This window comes from Henckelia pumila, chromosome 3 (assembly GCF_033568475.1).
Source record: "Henckelia pumila isolate YLH828 chromosome 3, ASM3356847v2, whole genome shotgun sequence".
In the NCBI taxonomy this organism is placed as follows: Eukaryota; Viridiplantae; Streptophyta; class Magnoliopsida; order Lamiales; family Gesneriaceae; genus Henckelia; species Henckelia pumila.
This window is the reverse complement of record NC_133122.1, coordinates 7,599,588-7,605,547: the sequence shown is the minus strand read 5'-3', so window position 1 is coordinate 7,605,547 and position 5,960 is coordinate 7,599,588.

The following is a 5,960-nucleotide window of genomic DNA, read 5'->3' as shown; positions in this document are numbered from 1 at the left end:
ATATTATTATGTTGTGACATACTATAAGATGTTTAGATGAAGACCTTGAATATACTATAGTGTATGTAAGATGTGGTGGCACATGGGGATGGCTATCATGAAACACATCTTATAGTCACTGTATATTCTAAACAGTTCCTAGTCGATTGAGCCATCCGTTAATAAGGATAAGGATCGCTCAAGATTGAGACTAGCATTTGCGATGCCGAGTACCACGTTTCATTGGTATGGAACATAGAGATGTTCAAAGCATGCAAATGGATATTCATATGATGAATGATCGAACTACCCTATCGGGACTTTCCAAGTGGTTATCACTTATCGAGTGGATAAAGTCCGCGGTTTTGGTTGTACACCATTAGTCCTTACTACTTGAAACATCATTGAGACTCTATATGCTAGTACTGTACTTTGACTCATTTACCTACTCTATTGGGGTCATCAGGTGTCGGGATTGGGTACAGTTATGACACATATAGGAGTCGATGCTTTGTTGTCAAGGATTCACCACATACTTGCGAGTGTGGATATCCTATGCAATCTGAGGAGATATTAGTGTGACGAATCTCTGGCCAGAGTACATGATGTGTTTTAAGAAATGGTTTCTTAGTAGCACATGCGATGTCACTATTTGATCTTCAAGATGCATTGCATAGTTATCGAATCTCGAACGACTCTCGATTTACCAATAGTTGTTGATTCGATGGGGATATATGGATGAAGGGACCGTACTGTACGCTAACCAAAATCTATTGGTTCTTGCAGGCACTATCAGTGATACCTAGGGAATCATGGGGCGATGTTGCTAGGCACTCTTACCATGATTCGATGGGCAAGTCGGAAATTGTTGTTCCGAGTCACAAGGAGTTGTGAGCCCACGGCTAGCTGTATCCCTGAACCATTGAGGGTCACACAAGTAATGGATTTTTAATCCCCGTTGAGATAATTAAATTTAAAGAGTTAAATTTAGTGAATAAAGAAGTGGGACTTCTCATTTAAGAGTAGAAGGAGTAAGATTTCCTAAAATGACATAGTGATGGACATTTTTGGAAACCACTGAATTCGGATTCTGAAAATTTATCTTGACTTTAAAAGATGCAGAAATGGTTTCTGTGCACATTGGTGAAATTGGTTTATCAATCTGAGTCACGATGAATTTTATATTAATTTCTGAACATGCGGGCTTTGCTTGTCAGGCTTGAACTTATGACTAATGGGTCCTAAGCTGTTAGCAGCCCACATTATAAATAAGTTATTGCAGTACAGAAATTACACACAACTTACACTCAAATTTTCGAAAACCCTAGCCTCCAGTCTAGGAATTTCGGCCGCCCCCCCTCTCTCGGTCTTAGAGAATTTTCAGTCTGAGAATTTCGAATTTGCTGTCTGAATTAGCAGATCATATCTGTTCTATCACTTCGCAGAAACTTCTGATAGACTTTCTATTGCAGTCTATCAGAGGGATTAAACTTCTGTTCGTGGACCTGATTGAAGAATTGTTCGTTCATCAGTTCCTGGGATATACAACAAGAGCAGTTTAATCTGTTGGTGTCCATAATCTCGTTTCGAGATTTCAAGGTAAAAATTTAATTGTTATTTAATTTTTACACGCACAATTTAATCGTAAAGTTTTGATACCCATGATATGGAATCGTTCCATATAAAATTTTAAAACTTCCGCTGCACCGGGTATCAATTCTGATTGATCTGAACACCGGTTTCCAACAGTGGTATCAGAGCCAGGTTGCTCAGATCAAGCGATTAAATTAATCGATTGTACAAAAATTTTTAAGCCTTGGTTTTTTGCAACAAAAGGATTTTAAAATTTTAAAATTAATGGGCAAACCCGAGGCAGCGAACGTCGCTGCCCAAGGGCAGCGATTGGATCGCTGCCCAGGGCAGCGATTGGATCGTTGCCCAAGGGCAGCGAGTCCATCGCTACCCAGGGCAGCGATCGTCGTTGCCCAAGGGGCAGCGACGGGCTGCCCGGCCCGAGCCCCTTTTGGGGCGCGGGCTGCCCGGGAAAATTATATTTTATTTTTAATTAAAATTTTAATATGTTAAAATTCTATTTTTGGTCCGATTGAAAATTGTTTTGATTGGTCCACGAGGCGTCGGATCGAATTGTTCGAGTCCGAAAATTTTAAAATTGATTTTTGGATAAATTTGAATTTTTGGAAAATTTATAGATTTTATCCGTTAAATCAGATTTTATGAAATTAATTATTTTTGGTACAATTGATGATAAGATATGATCTTATGGAAATATTGAGTAAAATATGATTTTATGTATAAAATTGGATTTTATATGTAAAATATGATTTTATTTGATAAAAAGGTAAAATATGATTTTGTATGTAAAATAAGATTTTATATATGGAATATGATTTTATCCTTTTTAATTTAATTGCCATTGCATGTTATCCAATAAATTAATTTTGAATTAAATATTATTGGATAAGGATGATCGATTACCATGACCAATTTTGTAGGTGTATGTTAGGGAATTTACATTTGTTTTTATTGTTGTTGGATTTATTAATGGGCCTAGTTTATGGCCCAATATGAATTGTCATATGTAATAAAAGTGGGCCTAGTTTATGGCCCGTTCCCAACCCTTAAAATGTATCCCCTACTTGTCATATTTATTTATTGTAAATACATTATACTTAGTGGGAGATGAAGATTTGAAGACGGAGGTGGGCCCAACAGACAATAAAGACTGAAGAAATGTAAATTGGAAGCACAATGTAATAGGATTGCATTGCATACTTGCATATCACCTAGGATTGGACTTAGACTCGTGATTGGCAACCACGGGTCGATTAGTAATGGAATCGATCATCCTAAAATATAATATATGATATTATCGTTGTATGCATGTTTAGACTAAATTGTATGAATCCCGCAAGCATACAAATTTTAAATGATGAGACAAATTTTCAAAATTAAAATCCCTCATTTTAAATATGATTTAAAATTGATATCCTAATAAATAAAGAAAATTTAAATATTGTTTAAATTTTCCTACCTTCCATCAACGATCAATGTATGAGATGCTACCCGCGGATACGGTCCGGCTCTTATTATTGGGGGGCCCGTTCGTCGGAAAGTTGTACATTGGATCGACACATGTTGTAAGTTGGATGGAACTCCCATGGGATTGGCTCATATTATTGGGGATCCACATGGCGACCGTCCATCACAACTTGATATTGATGGGTCATCTTGACATGTCACAATAAACGGCGTCATATTATTGGGCCCTTATTGGACATGAGGTAAAAACATGGTGGTTGCTTTGGAAGCAATTGGGCTCTACCTTTTGAAAATTATGGTTGGCTGATATTATTCGGGACTATAGTTTGTCAATTGGACTCCATGTTCCCACTAAAGAAAATGTTTCTCGTTTTCACTAGAGGGTAGTGAAATCGTTAAAATAGTGGGAGTGATATTCATAAAATAAATTTCGCCTATTTTATGTCTTGGTAAATTAATTAAACAGTCACTGATTATTGTCTGTTTCTTTTCAGTATTTCATTAAGATGAATTCGCGCAATCCACTATTCTCTATTCTCGAACAAAATAAACTGACTGGCGCAAACTATACGGAATGGTTCCGTAAGTTGAAGATTGTCTTGACCTCGGAGAAGATGTTCTACGTGTTAGAAAAATCTCCTCCGAAGGAAACACCAGCTGATATAAATCCAGAAGAGTTGGCCAAACTTGATAAATGGTGGGACCATGATATCAAGGCCAAATGCTATATGCAAGCTTCGATGTCTGATGAACTCCAGAGGCAATTTGAGGATACCGTGAATGCTGCTGACATTCACGTACAACTCAAGGAACTTTTTGGGGCTCAATCGAGAGCTGAAAGGTTCGCTACTGTAAAAGAGTTAATGACGTGTCGCATGCGTGAAGGGACTTCGGTCCGTGATCATGGGGTACGCGTGATTTGGCTCATTCAGAAGTTGGTAACGCTTGATTTGGTATTGGAGCATGAACTCAATGTGGACTTATTACTTCTCTCTCTTCCTTCATCGTTTGACGGTTTTGTGGTGAATTTCAATATGAACAAGATAGAGGCCTCCCTTGAAGAGATGGTCAATATGCTTGTAACTTATGAAGCCACTTTAAAGAAGGATAAACCGGTTCTCTTGGTGGGCTCCTCTTTTTCTGCTAAGAAGGGGCCAAGTACAAAGGGTAAGAAACTTTCTGCCCCATCCAAGAAAACCGGACCCGAGAAGAAGAACAAGACAAAGGCTTCAAACATGGAAAAGTCCAAGGATGTTTGCCATCACTGCAAGAAACCCGGTCATTGGAAACGTAACTGCAAGGAATATCTAGAGCAGTTGCGAACTGCAAAGGGTATGTTTTATATTGAAATAAATGTTTCACTTAATACTACTTCTTGGGTATTGGATACCGGATGTGGATCTCACATTTGCAATGATTTGCAGGTGATGACAAGAAGTTTCAAGCTTAGAATGGGTGAGACCCAGCTGAGGCTCGGAAATGGTTCTAGAGTTGAAGCCAAAGCTGTGGGAGACGTTTATTTAATTTTGCAGAACGATTTTAAGTTACTTTTGAGAGATGTTTTATTTGTTCCAGACTTGATTAAAAACATTATTTCTGTTTCTATGCTTGATAGAGATGGTTTTTCTTGCAATTTTGTGAATGAGATTTGCAATATTTACAAGAATGAATGTTTGATTGAAAATGGATAACTTGAAAATGATCTATATAACTTAAAATTAAAAGACGTTCCAATAAATTATGTTGATAAACCGGTAACAACGAACAAAAGGAAGATCGATAATCAAAACCCGGCAAACCTTTGGCATGCTAGGCTAGGTTATATTTCATCAAGGAGGATGAGCAAGCTAGTGGGAGAGGGCATGTTTGATATGTCTGATATTAACTCTCTATCTACTTGTGAGTCCTGCCTGAAAGGAAAAATGACTAAATCTCCTTTCAAAGGAAAACCTGAGCGTAGTCAAAATATATTGGATTTGATCCATACGGATGTTTGCGGACCATTTAGTATTGGTACAAAATTTGGTCACACCTACTTCATTACCTTTACTGATGATTATTCAAGATATGGGTATTTATATTTAATGAAATATAAGTCTGAAGCATTTGAAAAGTTCAAAGAATTCAAGGCTGAAGTATAAAACAAGCTAGGTAAAAGTATTAAAGCACTTCGATCGGATCAAGGTGGAGAATACTTGAGTACCGAGTTTTTGAGCTATCTAAAAGAGAAAGGGATTCTCTCTCAGTGGACTCATCCTATGACACCTCAGCTGAATGGTGTATCGGAGCGTCGTAATCGAACTTTGTTGGACATGGTTCGATCCTTGATGAGCTTCACTGAGCTCCCACCTTTGTTTTGGGGCTATGCTCTTGAAACGGCGGTATTGTTGTTGAACAACGTTCACACTAAAGCAGTGAACAAAACACCATACGAGTTATGGAATGGCAAAGCTCCTAAGTATTCGTACTTGAGGATTTGGGGATGTCCTGCTTACGTGAAGCAGACAGTGGGAGATAAGTTGGATAGTCGATCCACCTTATGTTATTTTGTAGGGTATCCGAAGAATTCAATCGGATATTATTTCTATCATCCTACTGAAACAAAAGTGTTTGTTTTAAGGAATGCCACCTTCTTGGAGAAGGAGTTCTTATTGGATAAGAAAGGCGAGATGATGGAACTCGAAGAAATTCGAGAAGAACCCGAAATACAAAATAATGATCCCATACCTCAAGAATCTTCAAAGGACACGCCTATTACTAGAAGATCCGAGAGGACTTCTAGACCTCCTATTCGATATGGTCTTCTTCTTGAAGGGGATCAAGATGAACCCGACGTTGGATGTGATCCAAGAAACTTCAAGGAAGCAATTTCTGATGCGGATTCAAATTTATGGCTTGAAGCTATGCAGTCGGAAATAGAT